The sequence below is a fragment of the Larimichthys crocea genome, chromosome XIX (assembly GCF_000972845.2).
Source record: "Larimichthys crocea isolate SSNF chromosome XIX, L_crocea_2.0, whole genome shotgun sequence".
NCBI lineage: Eukaryota > Metazoa > Chordata > Actinopteri > Sciaenidae > Larimichthys > Larimichthys crocea.
The window spans coordinates 7,518,379-7,545,381 of NC_040029.1; the positions used below are offsets into that span (position 1 = coordinate 7,518,379).

General features: G+C 41.6%; 1 long non-coding RNA gene across 2 annotated transcripts in view; it reads left to right on the forward strand.

Annotated features, from left to right (window-relative positions):
• Window positions 1–27,003, forward strand: part of LOC113748305 (uncharacterized) — a 160,487-nt gene that overhangs the window by 58,858 nt on the left and 74,626 nt on the right. The window contains exons 4-6 of one of the 2 annotated variants that reach the window (XR_003464254.1): window positions 15,637–15,838; window positions 21,584–21,693; window positions 21,894–22,062. This is a non-coding gene — a long non-coding RNA (uncharacterized LOC113748305). Of the gene's footprint in view, window positions 1–15,636; window positions 15,839–21,583; window positions 21,694–21,893; window positions 22,063–27,003 lie in introns of those variants that run through there. The other variant, XR_003464253.1, reaches the window with a different exon arrangement.

Consider the following 27,003-nt stretch of genomic DNA (forward strand, 5'->3'; position numbering starts at 1 on the left):
ACGTGTGAAGACAACACAAGAGATGAGAAATGTCCACAACTGTCTGGCTCACGGGAAAACTCAAATCCAGTTTAAGTAAAGCAAAATGTGGCGCTCGTCAGCGTTTTCCTCGTTCCTGAAAAGTTAACACAGAGATGCAAGATTTTTGTTTATTTATTTATTTTTACTCAGCAGCAGAAATTTGGAGAAAAGGAAGCAACGCAAATCCAGCAAACATTAAGATGCTGAATGGAAGCTGAAGTGACAGCTTGACAACTAAATGTGGAATAGCAGAACAAGTAAAGCGCCAAAATAAAAGTCCAGATAAGCTACCTGCACTCTCACCTCCAAACTTTCAAATTAAAAGTTTACAACTTCTTTTCAGTTCCTCCCTGGCCCTCGTTTTATTTTGAAATACTTTTTCATATTTTACTTATTTAAAGTAGATTTTTTTGTTGTTGTTTCTTATTTGTTTTGCTGGCTGATGTTTCCAAGTCCAATATTACCTCTCCTTTTCAACTCAGTTTAGGAGATACATGGCTCTTTAGCTGCTACATGCCTGTTTGGCAACCCGTTGACCCATTGCTACTGTAAAAATATTGATACGTGCAGCTTAGATTTTCAAAATAATGCATTTGCAAACTAGATTTTTGATATTTTTTTAAAATTTTAAAAGTTGAATCTCAACTTTTTAGATTGCAGACACTCATTTTGCCCATTCTTCCTCTCCCTGCACCCAATCTTCTCTCCAATAGCTCATTCTCCGTCACACTCTATCATTTATAACATACTAGAAATGCCCCGTGCATGTGTTTTATAACCACAGTGACTCTGACCTTTGACCTCCTCACCGCCGGCCCCTCGTAATCCTGACGTTTGTGGAATTTCACCTCCTTCCTCGTCTGTGCACGTTTGATCTCTTTTTTTTTTGTTCTGGCTGTAAGAATCAGCTGAACAGCTAAGTGTAACTGTAGGAAGAAGAAGAAGAAGAAAAAAACACGGCGTCTATATCGAGATGATTCATGCTCGTTGATCTGGCAGCGCTTTGTAGGACTCGTCCAACAGGAAATAGCTCAGAGAGGAACCAAACCAAAGAGGATGAATTAGGCATTTCCTCTGGGCCGCTGTTAACCCTCGCCGTGCTGCTGGAGGGCTTTGTCATGATACAAACGTGTGCAACTGGATGAGCTCACAATGCAATCCTTTATCTTGATGTTGTCATGTTTTTGTTGCAGCGTTTAGCGTTTGCGTGTGCGGCAGCGCTCGCTCACGTTATGACTTCATGTTCTTCCTCGGGTTTCAAACGCCAAGACTGTCAATTTCTTGTGTCGGTTTGGCGACATCTGGGGTGTTTTGGGGTTTTTTTAAAGTATGTTTTCACAGAGCAGAGCCCAAACCTCGATTCACGATGAAACATGTACAAACGCTGACAGTCTTGGACTTCACCTTTCAGCTCGTTGTCTTAGCATTTCAATCCAGCGGTAGTTTCCTGAAGTTGAAGCTAAACATGGTCGTTTCTTTATATGAATTAGCAGGTCACACATTTATATACATATTTCAGCATGTTCTGTGCTATATACCTGCTCCTTCATTTAGAAGACAAGTCATTGTTTTTGTATTGCAGAAAACTTTTTACTTTTCACTTCTAAGTCGATAAAATATAAATAATCTGGATTATAGGGTTGCAAAGGGGTGGAACATCTCCGGTAAATTTCCAGAAACTTTCCATGGGAAGTCGAGCTGGCATAGACATTTTCCCCAACTATATTTAAAGTCCGCGTGAAGGCAATTCTGAGCTTTCTTTTCAAAATACATTAAACATGTTGGACAATAGTTGCTGAAAACATGTAAGAAGTCTTTGTGATTTGAAATGTTGAGTTTAAAACAGTTTTTCAGTCTCAGGATTTTTGTGGGCGGTCCTTAAAGGGTGGCTCGATGACACGCTGAGGCCACCTTGTGCAGAGAGATAGAGATGAATTCATCTCACTCATAGTTTTTTTACCTGATTTTGACACCTAATTTCATAAACTTGTTGATATTTTTAATCATTCAAATTTGGCTGGGTGGTTAATAACACTTTCTTCCTCTGTCTGACAAACTCAAAACACATATTCGTTCTTACTTTACACAGACAACAGTAGATATAAATACATGTTTCCTCGTTAGACAGGAAGAATCAGACACTCATTGATTTTCTTTCTTTTATTCTCAGACAGGAAGAATCAGACACTCATTGATTTTCTTTCTTTTATTCTCCTCGAGGTGTTTTTATGTGGCGCTCCAGGCACTTTGACTCCTCATACTCAACCTCAAAAAGCTCCTAGAAGCTGAGCTGTTACTGTATGAATCAATGTGTCTTTCATCATGTGCTGATATTTTTTGATCCTCACCTTGATTGTCGTCTGTGCAGCAGAGCAGCGCAGGTAAATACCGCTCGACAAATAACAGACTGTAATCTTTACGCAACGCACCCCCTCTGCGACAACACTTTGTTTTTTTTGTCTCCCTGCTCTATCTCTCTCTCTCTTTGAGAGAGGAAGAAGAGGAGGAGCAGGAGGTGGTGGTGGTGGAGGAGGAGGTGCAGTCGCTCCTGGCAGCTGAGGCCGGTGAAGATCTGTGACAGATGGGGCCGAGTCACAAAACTCACAGCCTCGGGCGAAATTCATCCCCCAGAACTTTCCACAGGGTGCCCAGATTTACCTGATCAGAGAGATGTGTTGGGAGGGGTGTGTGTGTTCATGTGTGTTTATGTGTGTGTGTGAGCTGGGATCCAAGAATGTGCAGAGGAAGTCGAGGAAGCCTGGCCGCCTGTCATGGCTGACACAGAGCCCATCTGCCTCAAACCTGTGGCGCCCCCGTCCTTCTCCTTGCCACCCCCACCTCCCTCCCTCCTCCCCTGAAAATGAAACACAGATAGACACCGACCTTATGATGGCTACACATGTCGCCAGCTTTGCATACCTTCATATGCAGCAAGGCTCTTACTTTGAAATTCACAAACAGAACACAGCTTACGTGTCCCATATGTGATGCCACATTGAATTTCCGGTCGACATTGTCTACACCCCCCCCCAACCCACCCTCATCTGAGCAGATGACACGATGCTGCTGGGATTCCTGCTCCTTCTTCTTGAACAACACGGCGATGACCAGTCTCTGATCTTGCACGGCTCCCAGACGAGGACATTCCTTTCAAAGCCGAGCTCCGTTGGCTCCCAACCATATTTTGGGGTTTCTTATTATAAGATAAAAGAGAGTTTTCCTCCAAGCCCACCCACATGTTGGAGGTTCCTTCACTGTTCCCACAAGAACATGAAGTTCTTCTTCTTGGAACCGCCCGCAGTTCCTCAGCCATTTGAACGTATTTGTCTTCTGTCATTGCTGTTTTCATTGTTGCTGCCTTTCCTGCCAGGATTCGTGATGCTATGCAGGAGACATTCGATCATCGGCTCAGTGTTGGACGACGTGTTGACTCTCTGCTTTATTTAAACAATGTGACGTGATAAAGCATCTCACCAGTTACCAGTCTGTTCGGCTGCGCTGTAAACAGATTGTTGTTCTTGTTTGTAGCCGGCCCCAGCCCCCCTTTTTTTTGCTCTGTGCTCCAATCACAGTTCAATTACAGTTTGTATTTATTTGTTACGCGATTGCTTGTTTATGTTGAAAAGACCAAATAACAACAAAACATGAGCTAACTAGCTCAGTCTTTTAAGCAGCCTCAAAATTTGGTTGTCTTTTCAATTGACATTGATGTAAATTATTTTCCAGACTATAGGCCGCACTTGAATATAAGCCGCATGTTGTGACATGAGGAATTTACACAGAAAGACGGTACACGGGAGATTTTCTACGTTTTTTTCAAACTGTGCCTGAATATCAGCAGTCCGGCATCAACCCGGGATGCTAAGATCACGTGCGGTAGCTCTATTTCCATCTTTGATGGCCAGATCTATTGCCTTTAACTTAAAAGCTGCATCATATGCATTTCTTCGTGTTTTTTCCATAACTTAAAAGCTGCATCATATGCATTTCTTCGTGTTTTTTCCATGAGGGTGTGTTCATGATGCGCAAAATGACAGTTCAAAATCAAAACTAGTGTCTTCTTCGGCGCATAATCTTTCCCCACATGTCTGCCTCACTTTTGCATTTACTGCTAGAGAGTGCCCCCCGTTGGCCCGTAAAAATCTATAAATAAGCCGCATGGTTCAAAGCGTGGGAAAACAGTAGCGGCTTATAGTCCGGAAAATTATATATCTTTGAACAATAGATGCGCTAGCATGTAGCATACAGGAAAGTAGAAAGGTGATTGAGGTTTGCTCAACTGTGATTGGAGCATGGAGCAAAAAAAAAAAAAAAGTGCACGACTCCTCATGAAGAGTCAGTTGTTAATTTGTTTGAAAGAATAAATCATCACAGTGAAAGACAAAAAGAATAAATGGATTCCTGCAGAGGAGGAAGGGAAGCCAAAGGGTTTATACAAAGTCCCATGAAGAAAAATAAATAAATAAATAAAGAGATTAAACAGCAGACAACAATACAAAATAAAAAAAATAACAAGAGCATGTAAAAGAAACCTTTAAAAAAAAGAGAACAAACAATCCAATCATAAGGATTATGATGTTAAAGGCCTGTAAAAAGTTTGCAGCACTGTTAAACTCTCCAACAAAGAGCTGAGCTCAAACTTTAGATGATTATATTTTCTCCAGAATGGTTTTATTGAACAACATCAAACTTATACTGAACACGGGAAAAAAGTCCTCTTTGTCATACTCGTCTCTCTCGGCCTCTGGCAGGTAATAAATGAATAATATTCACTTTTAAGTAATGTGATAGAAATTATTCAAACCCCCCTCCCTGTAGTTGCATATGCCTCGATTAAGGGCACTTAAACTGTATATAAGCGATTGATGACGGGGGAAGAATCAGCTCTGGGTTCAGTGTGAACAGAGTTGATGAAAGTTTCCTCCGCGGTGCACTTTGAGACTCCTACGTCGCGTTGATTAAGCTGCCGTCACCGCGGCGACAAATGAGAAGTCGCGAGTTGTGGGGCCTCTAATTGGGGAACAAAGGTGTGTTGTTGTAGTGTGAGGTGGTGATGGTGTGTGTGTGTGTGTGTGTGTGTGTGTGTGTGTGTGCAAGGAGAGGGGAGGGTGTCCAATTTCTTGTTTTTTCTTTTTTTTTTCTCCGAGCCGTCCACCTTTTTAGCTCCCGCTTCACTCGGTAATTAACACCTGCCTCCTCAGTATGGCAGAGTGACGGTGCTGCGCCAAAAAGCCTCAAGCATTGTGTGTGTGTGTGTGTGTGTCTACATGTGTGTGTGTGTGTGTGACGGAGAAAGTTGAAAAGAGAGGGAGAGATCGACAGTCTTATCATTAGTTGTTCAGATTGCCAACATGTGTGCGTATAAATATGTAAAATTTGTGTGTGTGTGTGGAGAGATGGCGAGTAAAGAGACGGAGAGTCAGCAGTATCATTAGTGGCATTGCTTCAACACACACACACACACACACACACACACACACACACACACACCACTAATTTCAAAAATGTGTCTTATTTTCCTTTTAGCTTGCGGCTGTGTTTTTTCTCGTGGGTCTATGTACCTCCTCCCTTCCCCCCGTCCAAGCAATAAAAAATAAATCCGCTGCTGGTGACATAAGGCCGGAGAAACAAAGAGTCTGAGCAAAGAGAGAGAGAGAGACACATCACCTGTCAGTCAAACATCGACGTCTTCATCTTTCGAGTCGTGCCTGCAGGTGATGCGCTTCTCTTTGTCTGCTCAACTCATGGCCGAATCATTCGTTTGAGCGCACACACGCAAAAGTTTTCTCACGGCCGGTAACATGAAGATATTTTCCCCAGATGCATCACACGTGAAAAGTTTGCTCTTCTTGGATCGAACCTCCAAATTGCTCCTGAAACTGATGAGCAGTGTGTGAACGGGTGAGTGAGACATGTAGTGTAAAAGCTCCAGTAGAAAGAGCACGTTCCATTCACCATTATGGAAATGCTTCTTTGGTCCGAGAGGGATTGTCTAACCCCAGAACTCCACCGACATGTCTCTGTCACGTCGTGGGCGCTGTGATGCTGTTTTGGTCCATCCTCCGCGCGACTTCGAATTCCACCGGGTTGCTCGCGGTGTCCGTCAAAAATAGAACAGCCGCTTATTCCCTTGGCGGAGCCGAGCGGAGGCCCCACTTCTGGGTCGGGTTTAAAACTGAAATGGTCGCGTATAGCTTTGGTCTCTTAGTGAAAAGTACTTGTCTTGCATCGTTAAAGGTCCAGTTAAAGGTCCAGTATGTCAGTAATGGAATATAATATTCATAACTATGTTTTCATTAGTTTATAATCACCTGAAAAGAGGAATGTTTCTACAGTAGCCCACAATGGACAAACTGAACACAGGCTTTGAATTTGGCCTTTTTTTATTTACAGGTACTGCTCAAAGTTCAGCTTTCCAGCTTACAGAGAATTCAGTTTTTTGGGGATCGGATTTACTTTTTTAGTTCTACCTTTGCTCCACCCAAACTTCACCCTTTTTTTGCAGACCTCCCTCTTAAATCCATCTTTGGCTCCACCCACTTGATCTCAACCAATCAGATTAGTTTCTCCTCCACAACAAGCACATATTTTGTGTGTGTGTGTGTGTGTACCATGTTTGCTTATAAAAAATGTGTGCATACAGAGTTTTTTTTTTTAGATACTTGGAGTGTGTGTTTGTGTGGCACGTGACGCAGAAAGAGCACATGTGACGAACGCGATGCTAAAGAGCCGATATCCAGCTCTGCATGTGTTGGTGCGTAGCAGCATCTGTTTTCTTGGCTCTGAGTCCGTGTGTTCAGTTTGCCTGTTTAAAGCTCAGGGGAGCGAGGAGGGTGGTGGGAGTATGGGTGTGTATAATAACGTGTGTGTGGAGCAAGATGGCACACATTTGTGAATGTACACGTAGATTTAAACACACTAGGTGTGAGTGCATGCAGGTATATGGATTTTGTCAAACCTCAGGACTGTCAAATAAGTGTGTATCAGGTCATATTCATAATTTTGATATCAAAGTTCCAGATTTAAATCAAACTTTTGCCTTGTTTTCATGTTTTATTAGGTTAAAAACAACTTTTATTAAATATTTTCTTTGTGCATAGATGCACAAGTGCCTAATTTTTGTCTTATAGTTTTCAAAATCTTTAAATCTGACAGTTTTAAATCTTATCTGCCTCATAAAACATTTTTAATATCTTAAACTCGACGGCACGCGTCAGCTCCTGACTGAAACAACTCCAATGATAATAATGCCAAAATAATGTCCTCCAATTAATCATAAGTATTAATAATATATGTGCGATCTGATCAAGAATTCTCTTTCAAGTAATTTTGGGTCAAGTTCTTCCCTAATGGAAGGGAAATATTTATAAAATATACAATTAAATCATAAAAATATGCAACAAATCGGAGGTGAATTAAACAAGATTACGCCTAAAATAAAATCACACATATCCAAGAAGAAATAAAATGAGTGTATGTGAATTATAATACACAGACAGATTTAAAAATATGTGTGTTCTCATATATTTAAGTGTGTTATTGTCTGTAGTGCACACTCATATCCAATATGGGTGTTTATGTATGTGTCCCTGCAGGACAGGGTTTATGGTTTTACTCTTGTATTAATAGCCTTAGCTGAGGTTATGTGGGCCCTTGGGTGTCTGGTAAAAACTGTCCTCCTACACAATTGAGCGTAGAGCCCAGTAATTTAGCCCGAGGCTCACCTACTCACAGCCACCTAATGCATGCTGGGTATTCACATGTGAAGCACGGTTGCATTACTGCGAGGCTGCTTTCACTGTCTCTTCATAATATGTCACTGGGTATGACATGCAGAGACTGAAGGGGAGCGCTGTTGTTGTTGTTGGTGAACTGTAGCAGTATTTTCATCTCATCTGTTAATTGTGTTTTAATACTGTTTGTGTGGGGGGTGTCATTGACATTGACACGCAAATAAAAATCCAAAAGATAACATGTTAAAGGTAAAACACTTCAACTACATTTCACATTTCTGTATTTTAAAAATAACTTCATAACCTGTAATTTATCCACACCTGAGGTTAAGATATTTTTATAATATTCCGTTATTAAATAAACTTTAAAACCATAATAATTCAAAATAAATGATCAAATATTGGTCAATAATAATACATAATAATATAAAAGTCCTGTATTGGCTGATAATTTATCAACTCCTGATAGAAAACACAAAGAATTACGGGATATTTATAAAAAACTAAACAACACACACCCCAATTTTTTTAACAATGCATTTTTCGGCATTTTTTCAATGCCGGTTTTCGACTTAGATGTGACATGTTACAAACACCAAGGACTCAAACAATTACCGAGTCAGAATAGCAGATCGGAATCACAATAAAGTACGACTATAAATGTTCAAAAACAAGTAGAAATACGGGATGTTGTGTTGTGCTTCGTACAGAATCGATCAAGCAAACAAATAAAAATTTAGACCTTTTTTCAATGCCGATTTAGCAGTTAGGTAGTTTTGAGTCTCAAAGCTGTACGTGGAGCTATGTAACCATTTAGTTCTTTATATGTAGTGTATTAAAAAGTGATTAAAAAGGTCTCCACATACAGTATCTTCTGTGTACACAACATCTTTTCAAACGTTTATGGAAAGTGGGTAAAACCGAACCACTAAACAAACAAAAAAAAAAACACCACGGATTGATTGATGCACACTTGTTGGGACGGCTACACCTGTCGACAGGACTTGAAAAGCCTTCAAACACATCTTGAGTCGCGCTTTTGTGTTTTTGCACACGCCCACTCGACACACGAAACAATTTGTTCAATGTACTCATTCTTCTCCGAGACAGAAGAATCCGGTCTGTCACTTTGTTACCTGATGTGCTTTAAGGAAAATGTTTCACTTCATGCTGATAATCACGTCACTGGACGCCGCTGTCACTCATTTTAAACGATGAAAACACTTTTTTGGACTCAAATGATTTTTTTTAAAAAAAGAAAGAAGTCAGATGGAAGAGTCAGTTGAACTTTTTTCTTTCATCGTGCAGAATTTTGTTTCTGCCGTCATTTAAATGTTGGACCGCTTTAAAGTTTGCTTTGCCAGTCTTTCACTCTTAATGATCTCCCTTCCACAAACTCGCCGGGTGAAGAAGTCACGTTTTGGGTCTGCCTGGGCTCCTAAACGCCCAGAGTTACAGCCGCTTTCAGGAGGGTATTTCAGTGTGTTTTCTTTTTTCTTTTTTTTTTGGCCAGGAGCCGTTAAAAAGGCTCATAAGCAAAATGAGGAAACAAAACAAAACCAAAAAAAAAAAGCCTTGCAAATCTCACTTTCAGGAGTTTGGAAACTGGCCAGCTTAATCAGAAATGAACAAAAAAAAAAAGATAGTTTCATATGGAACTGGTGAACTGCACACTTTCATAAAAGGCCTGTGCAAATATTGAAAGCATCCCTGAGCCAAATATCCCTCACAGGCACATTTATAAATATATTTACCATTCCCCTGTTACTTATCAAGATCTCAGTGGTTAACATGGGGGGGTTGGCAGCCTCCATCGCTCCCTCCCATCACATATGAACGGGTGAAGGCTCTGAACCCGGATGTATGTGATTTAATGACTGAAACCGCCACAAAAAGAGGAAGGGAAATGTTAAAAGAGACGGGAAGATGGTGAAATGGATGGGTAGGCAAATTAGGGAATAGGAAAGGCTGCAGTGAGAGAGACATGAGGGAGCGAGGAGGACACAGAGACAGAGGGAGAAGTATGTGGCGGACATGTTGGCGGTCACGCTCTGCTATCACCTTCTTTTTGACCGGAATTCATCCTCCCCTGGCGAGTTTCTCCCATCTGTTCCTCCACCGAGCAAAAACTCTGCCGCTCTCGCTGCTGCACGCCACTCCACCACCACCTCCTCCTTCCTCACATTACTGACAACACCCAACCAAAAAAAACAAAAAACAAAAAACAGACAACCTTTTCAAAATAAGACCGTTAATATTCAGAGCATGTTTGGGTTTGGCGCATTGGATAATTCAAGACGCATGAAAAATGTTTACGCAAACATCGAATAAATGTCACTGCAATGACAGAAATACATCACCCGTGCATGCTGAATGTGGCACATACATACAACGGGGTTTCTTGTGTGGCATTCTGGGAAATGTAGGACAAATATGGACTAAGTTTGCAGCAATTATGTCCAGTTAGCCTTTCAAAATAAAGCTTGCTGAGGAACATTTCACATTTTAAGAGCTTAAACAGTCTCAGTTTGAAGTTGAGGTACAAAAACTACTCGGGTAGGTTTAGAAACAAATTGTAATGTAACGTAACATGACATGAGGGATAATGTACAGCTAGACGGTCATTATTGTGAAATAAACCCCAAGTTTGAAGCTGTTCCTGTTCGATATACTGTTCGTTATCTTATAACTAACTCATCCAGTTAATTTGAAACTAAATATTGAGATATAAATCTTTTGTTTATCCTATATGCTTGTAGTCATACCAAATATTTAGCTCATGTCACATGGGAATCCAATACAACTGATGCATTTTATCAAACTTTAAGAAAACACCTACAACTAACATATAGTTCTACATCATTTCAAGTATAAACAAAGATATATTATTAATATATTCCCTTTTATTTTAGCCAATTTTCGGCACAGATTGGTCAAAATATTCTTAATTTACTTGTTTTTAGTGTATTCAGATTGGTCAAAATATTCTTAATTTACTTGTTTTTAGTGTATTATATCCTGTATTAAGTTCATATGGACACCATATCGTAATCTCAGCTTACTTATATCTGTTTAATAAATGTAGTCTATTAATAAGTACAATATTTCCTTTTGAAATGTGGTGGGACAGACTTATAGAACGTTCTGCTTGTTTTTGTTTTCTTGACTCTTTTTGACGGTCTTTACACTAAAAGAAGAACAAACCTCCTTTAATCTTCCTGCTTGGAGGGAAGCGATGGTTTTAGACATCACTGTGGGGACGAAAAAAGTCCTCCTTGTGTTTTTTTTCTATCTGCTAAAGACATCTTACCGAAGGAGCGTCTTTGTATTAACTTTTTAAATTCCAATTACAAAGGAGGTTTAAGATCCCTCAGTGGAGTTTGACTTAGAGTCCGTGTTTGATCTCCCGTCCTCCGCTGGGACCTCCTCGTCTTCCTCCTCTCCTCTCCTGCCTCCTCACCTTCTCTCTCCTCAAATTATTCTTCTATCACTTTCCCCCCCGATGGTTTACTTCCTCTTTCAATCATCTTCACCCTTTTTCCCCTTTATCCTCTTCCTCCCTTTCCACCTTCACCTCTTCCTCGCTTTCATCTCTCCTGCCTCCTCCCTTCCTTCGTTCCCATTCTCTCCCTACTCCTCCACCTCCTTCCTCCTCTCTTCCCCTCCAAGGCTCTTGTCTCCTTCATCTTCCTCTGTATCTAACTCCCTCTTTCTCCTCCCTTCACCCTCTTCTTTCCTCCTTCCTCTCGTCCTCCAGCCACTCCTTCAGGTCTTTCTTCTTATCCTCTCCTGCCTCTTCCTCTTCTCTCTAATCCTTTTACTTCTTTCCAGTTCCAATTTTCTCCTTCATCTCTTTTTTTTCCTCCCCATCTTCTCTTCTTTATTCCTCCTCTCCTCATCACCTTCTTCCTGCCGTTTGCTTGTCCTTTTCTCCTTTATCTTCACCTTCAGGATTCTTCCACTTTTCCTTCCTCCTCTTTTTATTTCTCCCCCTCATCCTGATCTTCTCTTCCTTCTTCAGCTCTCTTTTATCCTCCTACCTCTTCCTTTTCATTTTCACTCCTCTCACTCTCCTTCTTCCTTCATCCTCCTAACTTCCTCACATCCTCTTGCTCTGGCATTGCTCCTCTTCTTCCTTCCTTATTGTCCTCATTTCCTTTTCCTGCATCTCTCCTGCTCCTCCTCGTCCTCTTCCTCCTTCACACCTTTCTCATTGCTCTTTTACCTCCTATTTCCTTCCTCTCATCCTCCCTTTACATTACACCCCCCCCCTTCTTCATGTTACTCCTCTTCCCCTTTCACCCTCCTTCTGACTCTACTCCTCCCAGCCTCTTTCCCTCCTCCTCATCTTCCACTTTCCCCCTGCGACTACAAAATCCTCTTTTTCCTTTGAGTCCTTGCACTTTCTCTTTCGGCAATCTGTCTCCACAGTTTCAGCCTCACCTTGGATATAATGCAAGTGGTATTAAGGGACAAGAATAAAGTGTGTGTAGTGTGTGTGTGTGTGTGTGTGTTTAGCAATCCTCCAGTGGCTGCTCAACGTTCCCTTTGTGGCTGGAATAACAGCAGGCGACAGCTTACACCTTGCTGAATACCGCCACTAACAGTGTGTCGACAGCATAACGCCTGTGTGTAGTGCGTGTGTGTTTAGTGTGTGTGTGTGTGAGAGAGAGCAAATCCGAAGCTACCTCGCTACCTATTCGACTTAATAAAGGAGTGTCTCGGTAACCATTACCCCCACAGCCATGCAGAACAAATTACATTTAATGGGGTTTCTTTGCCCCCACAGTCGTTTTCACCGTTCGCTTCAAAATTTCAATTTAGTGCTTAATGCTAAGGTTTCCTTCAACGTATTATAGAGCAATATTATACCAATTACGGCGTCTGCGAACATTAAATTAAATGCATTAGCACAATATTGGAGAGAAAGGCAGCCGTTTGAAACAAGTTCTGTTCCAAAGCGATGCAGGCAAATGATCCGGGATATGAAAGCCGCGCAAAGAGGCTTGACACCGAAAGGCAATTATGTTTTGTTGTCTTACAGTTTTATCTCTGCTGAATCATTTACTTTTTTCAATATTCCATATGGATTCTGTGTCGCTGACACCGTCTTCATTTAACACGGTGCAAATCACCGAATGGAGGCCGACTCAGCGCGTCAGAGTGTGGAGCTTCCAATCGAAATCATCTGAGATTAGAGTTCACGGGAGGGAGGCGAACCTTTAACCCCGGACAGACGAGCGCCTGAGGCGGTGTTGGTGTACTTTTATAGGTTTTACCTTCAGTGTGTCTTTACAGAATCAGTTAAAAGAACACTTTATTTGCTAGACTTTTCAAATTCAAAGTGCCTGAAGGGGGGTTTGAACCCTCGATTTAAGGTTGCCGTCTTAGTTTCTTGACACTGTGGAGCTGAGGTGTGCAGAGAGCAACCAAACACAACAGCGACAATCAAGGCCACGCAATCATGTTTGGCTACATTCCTGCTAATCGTCCGAATCGTTTAAATGAGTTATCGCTGGACTAGGCCGAGGATTGAGTGAGCTAAACTGTCAGGTAAGTCGTGTTGCTTTGCACTCTGCATACAGTTTGTTCTTACCCTGAATCCCAAATACTTCCAAACAACGGATGGCGATCCATTTCAAGGGACTAGAAGAAGCTCCTGTCCAGCTTTCTATAAATGGAGGACGCATTTTTAAACATCAATACCGCTTCGCATATCGTGTTTATTTAATTGTGGGAAGCCAAAATTCATCGTGCTGCTCTTGCAACAGTGTGGACGTCCAGGCCTCAGTTGAAATTTCAGGTCATACGATGTGCCTGAAGTTCCTCATGGTTCCTGATGAAGACCCAGTAGGGTTAGGTTAAGCCATTTTCTCAAACTGGCTTCAGGTTTAAACTCTCTCATCCTTCGAAGGCATCCCCACAGAGGTTTTCCTGAGTCAGTTTTCTCGAGGAGTTTAGTCGAACTTCAGCAGCCTGGAGTTTGCCTCAAGCGGCACCGGTCTGAAACAAACAAGATGTGATTCATCGTGACGCATTAACGTCATCCAGCACGTGCAGAATATGGGGAGTTACTGTAAGATGTCACCAGTGATGTATAGTGTTGTCATGGATACATTTTTTCTGGATCGGATTATTTTGTGTGAAAACAAACTCACAGTAATGACTCCCCCCTCCAAACTGAAAAAAAAAATAACCTTTAGTATCCAGCAAGATGTTTTTTCCTCTTTGAACCTCTAACGGCTGCGGCGTTAGTGCCTTGCTCACCACTTTAAACCAGCTGGGAAGCGTCATGTCGGTGATTCTCTCTCAAAGGCCACGTGTGACCTGTTTGCCACCCAGCGAGGGGAGGAACCAACGACTACAGCGGCGGAAGAAGAAGTGGGGGTAAAGATAGAGAAGGAAAGAGAGCGAGAGAAAAAAAAACAGATGGCTGGACGGGGACCAAGCGTGGACCGGTCACGTGACGGGGCGGCGTGCCATGGAACTTCCTGCTCGCTCTCCCTTTCTGTCGCAGCAGTTGGTGTCACTACTCGCGCCGTCTGCGTGAATTCGAGGCCCCGGCTGAACAGATTGGCCAGTCGGCGAGGATCATTCGCAGAAAACTCTGCTAATCTCCCACCGGCTGCCTCGACCACACTCACATACACTGTCTCTCTTTCTTTTCTTTTCCTCTGCGCAGACTTCTCCTCAAAACTGTGTCGAGGGAGGGCAGAGGATTTAGAAAACATGTCATCATGAGCTCTGTTCCAAACCCAGATATCCACCATTCCGAAAAAAAGAAAATACCTACTCTTACAAAATAATGCTTTGAAGTTTTGGACCATCTTAAAGAGATATGACAGCAGAAAATTGACCACATTTATGTATGTCTAGTCTAGTAGGAACCTAGACTGCTCTGTGCTCCTTAAGGTAGAGGATTCTGTGTATTATCCACCTTTTTAAATGCATGAACAGCTTCTTTTTGACATTTATAATGACCTTTTTAAATGCATGAACAGCTTCTTTTTGACATTTATAATGTAAAAATGTTAACACCTGATTATTTTTTGAGGGATTTTAGAAGTGGATCTTGTGTTTTTTGTCCGTATTTATGCATGAAAGAAGAAGAAAACTGCACCTGAGAGACAAATAAATACAAATCAGACAAAAACTATGTAGATTTCTCCAAATAATGTAATGCAATAATTAATAATTTCAACTCCTCAAATTACACTTTATTGTCCCTAATTTATCTTCGCAAATCAAACACATAACTGACCACGCAAACTCACATAAAACAATGATTCAGTGCTCGTGTTTGCACCTGAACTTCGAAGTTTATGCACTTTGTAGCCGGAAACTGTAGAAATTAATTCAAATAGAAAAAAGTAAATCTACATAGTAAGAATAAAAATGGGATTAGACTTGTCATTGGCAGACTCTGGACACTGGACTCTGATCAGGACTATCAGGCTCAGGTTTAGGAGGCCCCATGCCCTCTTTGACCTTTGTGCACCTTTGTGTTGTAATGCTTTAAAGGAGCGGTGGCATCTAGAGGTGTAGCCCTCCCGTTCCAAGCATGAACGTGAAACTAAGGTGGCCAGGAAATGCTTAAAAAACTCAAAAGGCCCTTTCTGGAGCCAGTGTTTGTTTTGTCTGTTCTGTAGAAACCTGGCGGTTCACTCGTGTCTGTAAATATAAAGGGCTCATTTTAAGGAATAAAAACATAATGATTCTCATTTCCAGGTGATTATACACTGATGAAAACATAGTTATGAATATTATATTCCATTGCTACCTCCCTTAAATCTGACACACTGGACCTTTAAAGATTTCAGTCTTTGTTCTTTCCACAAAATGACTTTTGTTCCCATCTTTCCATCTCTGTTTCTTCCTTCAGCATTCTCCCTGAGTCCAGCCTGGTGGTGTTTTTTTTTCTTTTTCTTCTGAGAGCCGAGCGGAGCCGAGCATGAAAGTGACTTCCTCGATCATCTCCGCAGCCCGCGGCGTTCTGTTCAATCCCTCCATCGCCATGATGGACTTCAGGGTCACGACTCGCTTCCTCCTGGAAACACGCCGTTACTGAGAGGGGTGTTAAGATGGTGAGAGAACAAACACACACACACAGGCTGGCACACACACATTCACAAACACAAGCGGACACTTGTATTACTTGTATTCAGATTAATTTTTTACTACTTTTTTAGTGGCTTTATAATCTTGTGGTGTAATCTGAGTGTAAGCATGGTTTATATGTGACATTTCCTTTTTGATTTTCATATATTAAAGCTACTGGAAACCCAAATCCACAACATTAAGCATCAAAAAAGTCCTAGAAATGAGTTTTAGTCCAAAACATATTTAAAACATTGTCATTTCAGTATTTTTAAACCTCCCTGATATTGAAATATTTGTGGTTGCCAGCGATTTATTGTAATAAATAAACGATTCTTGATGAGAAGAGAAAAATTCAACCGTACACCTTCTAAAATTCAAGTTTTTATTTAATTGCCCTGACAGCAACATAAGCAAACTGATCAGTCTTTGCGCTCTGTTGTCAAAGGAGTCTGGTCTGGACGCTTTGAAGAGAGTAAATATGGATTTAATGGCCTCAGTTACCCGTTGGTAAGCGCTGTCTGACAGCAGGAAAGCTGAATAATCTAAAATAATCTAAATATAATGTACACTTAAACTGATATTAAATGTTTTTAGGTGACTTAAATATGTTTTGCGCTGGAAGTTTTCTAACAGTGAAGTCACCCTACATGTTTTCATCGTCCTTTTCCCCAAAAGTCACAAAATTTGTCAGGAGTCGCCTTGTAAAGTCTCTAAGATGGTCTGAAAAGTTGCGAGGTCTAGCCAGAAAGCCACAAAAACGGCAACACTAGTCTCTCTCTCTGACTTTAAGCGTGCAAGCGTGGGTTTGACGTTGCGTAGAGATTTCGAATTTGAACATTAAGCAATTAAAATCGTATTTTTGTGCCACGTTTTCAGAGGCTTTAATGTCAGACAATAATTAATATTTCAAATTGTACTCGTTTCTTCATAAAGTAAATGAAAGTGATTTTTAATCCATCCCCTGCTTGCACTCCCTCCCCTCCCTCCCAGTGTCATATTTAAAAAAAAAAAACAAGCAAACACTGCTTTCAAATCACTAAAAAACTGAAAAATCTAAAGATGAAAGTCAAAACATGTCTCTCCCTTTGAGGTCTACACTGGTCTGAATCGTCGAGCTGTGTGACACCAACAACTAACGAGTCCATAAACTGGAACGCGACGTCGCTGCTCTTCTCCATCTCAAACAGCATCTCTCTTATAAATTTAATAAGAAGCGCAGTAAAGCTCAGCTGCACTGCTGTGTGACATCGCTGTGTGAGCGCTTTTCACTCTTTACAAGGCAAATTCTTCCATTTTAAAGGGCCGCTCTTTTTTTTTTTTGTTTAAGGAATGAATAACAAATGGGTCGAGCACAGCGAAATACATCTATGTTCTTACTTTAAAGGGCTGTCCGCTTCTAAAGAGCGGCTCTAATATATTTCGTTCTCACAGATCTGTATATTCTTTAGCTTCCAGAGACGACATATCACGACGTAGCAGGTGTGCGAGCATTTCTCAACACAAACACGCGACGTAAAGTTTTACACTTCAGAAGTTTGCTGCTCTCCCGCACATGTCTGATAGCTTATCACTTTGCATTAGAGTCACGTTTCAGGCGCTTGGCTCCTGCTTTAAGTCCAAAATTTGCAAAATTACAAGGAAACAAGAGCAAGGGTCAAAGTAAAGGAGGTTTTATTTTTTTCCAAATGCAGATCAACTCATGTTGCTGACCTCTAAAGGAGACCAGCATGAAGAAGTCAACAATCAGTTTTAGAAAAGCGTTTACTCATGTTATTTATTCTCTGTTAAAACATATGAGCTACAAAGGATCATACAAAAGTATGTGAGGAGAATGAAGATTTTTATTTCCATAACATCTTTCAGACTAGTAAATAAATGCCCAGATTCACAGTATTATACTAAGTATTAGGTATTTTACTTCATTTTGTCTGTTTGTGTCTGTAGATTTCACCCAAATTTTGGATTTGGATTAGATTATGCTTCATTTGCATATTTAAATAGAGATTTTCAGAAATATTGTAATACAAAATATGATTATCTTACTATAAATAGTCAACAGAGGAATTTCCATACTGTTATCTATGAGTTAAAAATAGTTTTATACCTTATTCAGAGTCAGAAATGTCCCCTTCAGTGGCATTTACATACAGCAAACCTGTCAGTTTTTACCTGTCTATACTCTGAAGAGTATAACATTTCATATAACATTTGTTTTTAACATTTTATCCCTAAAAACATGGCGTAAATTGATTTTATCTTTGAGAATACAGGATTCGCTAGTCCACCACGGCTTTGATTCGTTAGTTGACTGTGTCACTTTGGTGTTTTAACACGTTACTAATGTTCATGGTGCCGGTAGACCAGCAACTCCTGTGTTCTGTAAGGTAAAATTGTCAATGAAGTCCAGTGGAGAGCGATATAACTGCATAATACACATAATTTTGTTAGATTTGGCTATTTTTAAATGACTAACATATGTTTTATTGCTGCTTCCCCATCCGCAGCGGTGCATTACTTACTGGGGGCGTCATGACCACTGTCTACTGTAGGTAGCAACACACTGACTATGCATAAGCACCCTCGTACAACCCCACTTCAAATAAGCCGAACTATTCCTTTAAGTTAGGAAAGGTTTCTACTTATGGCAAATAAACTGTGGTTTGGGTGTGGTTGAGGTTAACCAACTAAAACGCTTGGTCAGGGTTGAGGAAAGATGGTGGTTTTGGTTTTAAAAAAGGCAAATATTAACTGTTGGATTTGGACGAGAACTCACTTAAAAAGAACACATCACTTCTTGCATTAACACTGAATGTTGGACATAAATTATGGGCTGCAGAATGCTCCAATATGAAAGTTTGGGCTGGTTAGTGAAGCATCCGTCACGCTATCTGCCTCCTTACTTAACTTACTTCTTGACTTTTTTTTCATTGGCGTGTCTAATGTTGACTCCACCCACCTGGGTTTAACCCCACCATTGAGATTAGGCCTGCTCCTGCCCTCAGAGCAACTCCGCCCGCAGAGAAATGTGTGTACAAGTGAAACTCCACCGTGCGACAAAGCCACACTGGATTTATTAAAATCCACTCCAAAATGTACTCGTGCTTTATCCGGCAGAAAACGAGAGCACCGTTTATACCTCTTGGCTGCGGTCGCGAGGCGGCTGAGGAGACGAGCACCCAGTGTACTTTAAATGTGTGAAATGTGGCGAGGAGAGGCAGCAGGGACCACCAGGTGCTGCCTCTCCACCTCGAGCCGGCCGAGGAGCGCTTCTCCTCTCCAATAACCCAAAGGGCTGAGATGCCACTCGCAGCAGCCGAGCCAAAAGACATTTCAAGTGTGCACTTCAAAGGGGCCTTGGATTATGTTCGCGAACAGTCTATCCTGAGGGGATCCTTTGAAGGGAAACTTACTGCAGAGCCACTGGTGGCCGCTCAGTTTGTGTGTGGTGTGTGTGTGTGTGTTTGTTTGTTTATTTGTTTGTCTAAACCCATTTTACTCACTGCTTTTGCCACTGTGCTGTGGCGTTGGGAGTTTTTTTTTTTTTTTTTTTCCCCTCCTGCAAAAGTTTCAATGTAAACAGAATTTAAAGAGTTTTATAACCAAAAAAAGTGCAGCAGTCACTTTGGGAATATGAAGCGTAAGTTTCAAAATTTGCAAAACAAGGAGCATCTAGTGTATATCATAAATACTTGACGTGTTGTGGGACAAAATCTACACGCATTCATCTAAGTGTTTATGAAAATTAGTTTCCTGTGTCAATCTGAAGTCAGATATGACACATTTTAAAGGATCATTCACACATTACTTTAATCATGCTAAGTAGTAGTAGTAGTCAGTTTTTTGAGGGCACAAAGGCCAAATGTCAAAGCGGGTAAGTCGGTAAATTTTAGGCCAAATGGGTCATCTAAGTCAACGTTGTAACTCAAATCAAACTTTCTTACCTCCGCTCTCTTGACATTTTCTTCCCAGAACCTTATTCATTCGGACATATGATCAGGATGAGGTTCCAGGATAGCTTATGTTAGATTTGTCTCAAACTATCATCACGAAATCGAACTCAACGCAGGTTATGTGTGCTGCGTTTCACCTGACGTTAAAGAATAAAGAATCTCTACCAAAGACACTGATGTCTAAAGAATGTATTGAGAGAAGAGAGGCAGAGGAAAAGACGGTTTTACTGGATGTACTTTTCCTTAAAACTTTGCACCTTAAGCCTTATGTTTGTATATGTATTCTTATACCTCTACTACGTGAGGTACAAATTACAATCTAAGGTCCATGGCATCAGATGTGACTCAAAAATACTGGAAATTCAACTTAGAAGGTTGCTGTTCAAATCCAGTTTGTCATTCTGGAAATCAAAGTCCTTCATTTCACTTTTCCGGTGACCCAACGTAACATCAACTTTCCATTCAGTTCAGCATATCAGCACGTGTCACTGCAGTGATGCAAAGGTGGCTGCTGATTAGAGGCTAACAAATTGCACGGCGTCGAGGGGGAGTCAACCAAACATCTGTAGGACACCTGCACCCGCCGATGCCAGGATATGAAACACCGCTAAAAACAGGGATGGGGGGGCGGTGTTACAGAAAGCGAAACAACAGCAACTCTGGCAGGCGATTATCATAATTAAAGCCGCATCAATTAAAGGGGTCAATCACTGCACGGCTGCCACCTTCCTCCGCAGATGGTGAAATTTGTTTAGGGCTGCCTCCTCCTTCCTGACACCACAGAGGGACAGAGACAGAGCTGCACTTTTACCAACACTGTGATAAATACAAGAGACGACTCGGTCCCAAAATTAGCTTCAGAAAATGACGAGTTTAAAGCATTTTTTGTGACCTCCATCAGGTTTCAGCTCTCTTTCCTGATGGATTATTGCAATAAACTCAATCCCTAATTACACACAGATACAAGTCACTACAGTAGCTACAGCGTTTAACCAAGATGGAATCAAACTGTTACGACAGAGACCTGATTTTGGACAATTTTAATGTTGCATAATTTATTGCACAACATGGATTCTGCCCAGGGTTGAACTTTGTAGCCTTTATTGGCCCATATACCAATTTATGTAGCATAAGGTCTCTCAATTAAGAAGCTTTTAGCTTTTAGTTTTAGCACAAAATTTGTCCACCATCCATTATTCTTAGGCGATTTTTAGGAGTTGATTCTTCAAGATAAACAGATGATTTTCCAGTTGAGTGCCAGTTGAGTAGCTCCATGCAAATCTGAGGTTTTCGTCTCTCCAGTGGAAACTTCACTGGACGTTTAAGTCACAGACTTTCATGTCTGTCATGATTCATTGGCTGTTTCCATTGTATTTTGTCGTATTTTGCCAATAAGCCAACTTCCTCCAACACCTCTTCGAATTCCCGATGTTTCCACTCAGATCTTTTATTGTTCATACATCGAAATTGGTGGAAGGAAACCTATGTGATGATGGACAAGTATCAAGTACCAACTTTTCTGGAAGTATAACTATCTTTTGTCACTGTTGGCTGCTGCTCACTTCTTCTTGTTGAGGTCATGTGACAGTACACCTGTGGCTACTTCAACAGGTGTTTGAGGCAGATTTGTGGACATGGTAGATATGATACCATTTTATTCATTAGCATTGGTATTTAAGTCTGCATTCTGTGTTTTGTGTCCAGTTCTTGGACTGAACTGGGAAAGCTAATATTTTCTTCACTCGTGTCATTTGAACTGAGGAGTATTTCCATTTGCAGGGAGATGCTGTGAACTCCTGCAGCTGCAGAGTGAAGCAGGATTTGCTCTCTGTCCCGGAGGTCCACCTTAAAGCAACGGGGAGTGATTAGCTGCGGCAGCTTCGGCCAAGGTGGGTGCCACACAGCCGGCGTTTTGCATTTTAATCATGCCAGCCTGGTGACAGGAACTGCAGAAGAAGATAGAAAAAAAGCAGACCGGCGTTGTTTTATAGCACTGAAAACATTTAATACGTTCAATCCTTGACACATCTAATCAGATATCAGTGAGCACAAATCACAAAATATCCGCCCTTTCATCCACACTTCACAGCGAGACTTTCATGGGCGTTGATGAACACATCATCCATCGCTGGGATTAAACGCGACTATTACCCGTAAAGTGTCTGAGATTCTCTCGCCGTGAGGTCATGCCGCCGTCCAATCGCCGCAGTAAACAAAAGGGGGTGGAGCTGTAACTCAACTTTCCCTTCTGGAACCAAGTATAAAGCCACCGCTGACCTAAGAGGGGAAGTGTGGGTGGGTATAGCGGCCGCGGGGCCCCGGCGGGGGGCCGGCTTCCACCCAAGATGAGGACTGACACCGGGGTTCAGGGGTTAATTTGTGTAACAGACGAATTTGCATACAAATGAAAAATGACAGAAATTTTCTGTTCTCTGCAACTTTCAATGTCATCCGCATCAAGCTGTCCCTATCTACCACCCCCCCCATCCCCCCTGCACGCCGTTTGAAGAATATTCATTACTTGTGAAGCTGGGGCACCTTGTTTGCTATTAATCTCCACCGCAGGTCAATGACTTAATTTGCTCAACTTTATCAGTGGTGCCATTCACTTTTTCTTTCTTCCTCCGCCCGTCCGTTCCCTTTGTAGCTTTTTCTAAAGTGTTCTCATTGCTTCTCTTCATAGAGACCGGCTAAGCTTTTTAAATCACAACAAAGGCACAGTAACTCTGGTCTCTGAAAAGAGTTTTGAAGACATAAATGAATTACTTGAGAGGGAAATATATGCCGGCCCTCTAGATTGCTCCTTCTTCTCTTCTCCCCGCAACACCCAACAACTTCTGGAGAGATTTCCACTCAAATCTCCCTTTTTTTTTCTCCTCCTCCTCCCCTTCTCTCTTAGTCTTGATTGGATTGATTGTTTTTTCTAATCCAGGGGAAATTACTTGCAAAAAGGGGTCACAATCACGGCGAAAAATGGTGAAGTGACAAGAACCTTCCGCTGATAGTAAAAACACATAGGTGAACACAGCGCACAGTACGTTTTTTTTCCAATTATACGTCTTTTCAGATAAAACCACCAAACATACTGAAGCCATATTTGATCTTAGACATTCGTTAAACACTTTACTGATAATTTCATGAAACGTGTCCCGTGGAAATGAGTCAGAACTAGATTAAATGGACAAATCAAGTCAATTAGTGCTTCACACAACCATCTCTACCCTTTTCTTTTAGCCTTTATGAGTCAAGACCAGCGTAAAACGTTAAACAGACTAGTAAATATGTACTATATATACATGTATGTAGATAAGACTCATCTCTTTGGCTGATGAATCACTCCAGGTACAATTTTCTAAGTTTTGAGCTCCCAGTCCAGGTAGCGCAGACTGAGCTAATCTTAACTTTAGATATTAACTAAAATGAGATCCAGTTTGAACAGAATCTGTGAAATAGTTGCCACAAATATTTGGCTCTTTAGCTGCTAAATGTTGCACCAACTAGTCACTTACCAAAACAATGAGCTGAAAGATGCTAAAAAACAAAGTAGGAACTTGTTAATGTAAAAATTAGCAGCTTCAAAACTATGCTGTCTTATTACAAAAGCAGTCTGTCAGTACATTAGTTTAATAATTTGTTCAAACCGATTGCAAACAAACAAACAAATTTTGTCCGGTTGTTTTAATTTCGATGAACCCCCTCCCCAAACCGCGGGCTGGACGCTGAGGGCTTCATGAATCATTACCTCACATGGATGAAGAAGCGCTCGAGTCTGGCTCCAGTGTGGATTTCAAACAATCAAGCTTTATTTAAACAAAGTATGTCAGCATGTTTTACCTCCTCATAAATAGTCTAAAAATGCTTACATTGTGTGTATGTGGATCATACATTTCTTTTTAATCCCTAATTAGTTGTTTAGGCTGAAGTGACCAAACGAGGAAATGCGTAACTGGGCTTTCCTTTGGCATGCATGAAGTATGAAACAAATAGCAGAGGATTAAATGCTCCCGTTTATATTGTGGAGAATTAAAGGAGCATTAACCAATATTTGAGGGTCCATAAGTTTGTTTATCTGAACATGAGATGTACGTCTGGCAGAGCGCGTGTGACGTTTGTTGACTATAAACAATATTTGAGAATCTGTAAGTGAATCCTTACATATGAGCAACCGGAACGACATATTCTTCCAGCCGCCAAGTCGAGTCTAAATGTACTCCAAGAGAAATTATTGTTAACTTCGGTTGTTTGCCTCCTTGCAGGCGTCTTGAACGTCTGAAATCAAAATTTCCAGCTTCGTTAAATAACCCTGCTCCTCCTCCCCTCCTTCTTCCAGGAGAGGAAAGTTGAAGGGGAAGTGCAAAAGAGAAAGTATAAAGCATAAAGCAAGAGAGCGAGAGAAAAAAAAATGTCTTGTGAACCATTGTTTGGATCTTTATGCAAAAATCCCCTTTGCGTTTCAAACTCTTGATCCCCCATAGGCAAAGGAGAGGAGCGTATTGATCTGCGCTGAAAGGAGACGGCCCTTTCATCACGCTTCCTCCTCACCTTAGACGGCTTTGAGGGGGCTCCTTAAGGATCGCAGCACCCTCGCATGGCTACCGGCCAGAGATTAGGACGGCGATAACCTACCCAACCCTAATAGGTAGCGAACGAAAGCAGAGGCTGTCTAATTAGCACTGATCAAAGCCGAGGACTTTATCCCCAAAACAAACCTGCACATTTGAATGTGCTTAGGAGAAGGGGAATGAGGAGGGTGGTGAAGGTGGAAGGAGGAGGGGAGAAGTTGGGAGGTTTTGAACTTCTTAGAGATGTAGTCCTTTTCTTTCTGATGATATGCACAGCCTCGCCTGTTGACCATTTCTACTTTCCTTGCATGCAGATATGTAAGCGCAGGAGAGCTCTGCGAGCAAGACAAAGAGGTTATTCATGAGCTGAGAGGGTTTCTTCTGCATACCTGTGCACATAAAAGTGAATACATTGCTGTATTCTGCTCTACGGGATTATAGGAAAAGTCATATTTTCACACAAAGGCGAATATTGTTGTTATTTGCATTGATGGCGGTTGGTTAAACACGGTGAGTGTTACAGCAGTGCAGATTTCTTCTTGTTTGTCCCACACACCAGCAACATCTTGTCAACTATTTTAGATGCTCAACTGTCTTATGACACAAGGTAGGGATCTCTAGATCGATCGCGTTTGCGGCAGCCTGTATTCGAGTTCATTAATGCTTCAGGAATTTATCGAGTACGCTCCTCGCATCAGCTACTGTACATCGGCTACTTTTTCTCGCTTTAACGCACTCTACAGGTGTTAATTGCATCGTGTGAAACCGCAACGGCCAATATGTGTGTGTCATACACGAGTGGAATATTTTTCCATTAGCCAGGAAGTCCAGGAAGCCTTCAGCTTTTTATGGAGGTCGCTTCACGAAATCATCAACAGGTCGTTGTATCTGTTCGTTTGTCGACAGAGAAATGCAGAAAAATATCATTACTTTTGAAGAAGACACAGGGTGATGTCCATTTTTGTTGCCAGTCGCTTAGCAACAGTGTTCTTGAGACCGGCGACAGTAAAGACCAACATGACGTGTCTCGGAAAAGTGTTGGACGACCACAAACCAGAGATTCTCCAAGTCTGTGGAGGCTTTCTTCTTGCTCTCCTTCAGTGAGACCTTTTCCCTGCAATCCACTCGTTCATTCAGGCGTTCACCTTTATTTTCCTTGCCCGCCTGTACGTCCCAGCCAGTTCCTTTTTTGAAGGCAGCATCTGTTCTGAAGTCTTTCCCATTGCTTCCTTTGGAGACCTAACCACAATGAAGTCATAACGCCGCAGCTTCAAAGAGCCAAATCTGACGCCTGTCTGACTGCAACTTTGAGATAAGAATCTCCACGTGCCGGAAAAAAGACGGCAAAAGTCATATGTGAAAGCAATTAGCGTGATTGCAAAGAGGAAGGAGAAAAGTGCAAATGTGCCACTGCTGAAGACATCATGCAGCAAGTGTCTGGCTTTTCATGGCGGGAATTAGAACAACTGTGCACGGAGGTTTGAATGTCTAGACACAGACGGAGATAAACATAAATTTGACCTCTTGTGACCTTTAAAGCTTCTCGCCCTCTTGTTTTGATGATTTTGCCGTTCGTCTTGGTTTTTGTCAGCCAATATGTGCCGCACACACATTCATCACGTCATCTGATTTGCCCTTCCAATCGAAATTTAAGTGTTTTCTTCATTAGGCGCCGCTTCTTTGAGTAGCGGGAGCCAAAGCGTTGCCGATGAGGGAGGCCAAGATTGCAGCGGCAAACGTGTCAGCCCTCATCCCATTTACTGTCAGACGTCCCCCCAGAAGTTTGATGCAAATGTACAAATTGCCACGACTGTGAATGTATTTGAAATTTGATCACATTTCATACCCGCGCGCTCGGCCTCTGCCTCCAGAAACTTCACACACCATCAAAAAAAACATACAACGCCCTGAGTTTTCTCCTAATGAATTCCTGATAAAAGAAAGTTTATTTTTTCATATTTTTAAAAAACTTTTTGTATTAAATTTACACATTTGCAGCCATTCGAGGCCACCGTGCCATATGTGCCGTGCCCTAATCTAAATGGAAGGAGCAAATTTGGCGGTCCGGTTTTGCATACATTTCCCAAAATATTAGATGCAAGTGTTTGGCCTCACAGCTCAGGAAAGTTCAGTCTTCTTAACACGCGAACTAGATGAACACAGACAGGATTTTTTTTTTTTTCTCCATGCTCTGATTTCTGTCTCTTTGCGCTGTGTTTAAGATCTCGTCTACCTGTGATCCCCAACACGTGGGAGCCCTCTTTTTGTCCTCTGGCATTAGACATATGCTCCGAACATATGCTCCACGCAACATATGCTCTGGTAAATCTGCTGTTAGCTTCTGTTTTGTGCCACTATACGATCCTGGATGCTGAAATTAGAATTTCAAGTACTCCGCAGCCTTCTGAGAATATAAATGAACTCCGAATTAGGATCATATCGAAGAAAAATTAAGAATTTCACACCCTCTGAGGCAAAATAACAGCCAGGGAAGTCATATGAGTACAGTATGTCTGTTTATTCATCTACATGTTTATGTGTGTGTGGCCAACATGCAGTGTGTGTGTGTGTGTGTTGGAGGGAGGATTATTACCCATTGCCTCCGTGCATTAAGCCTCCCCTCATCCAGTGCCAAAG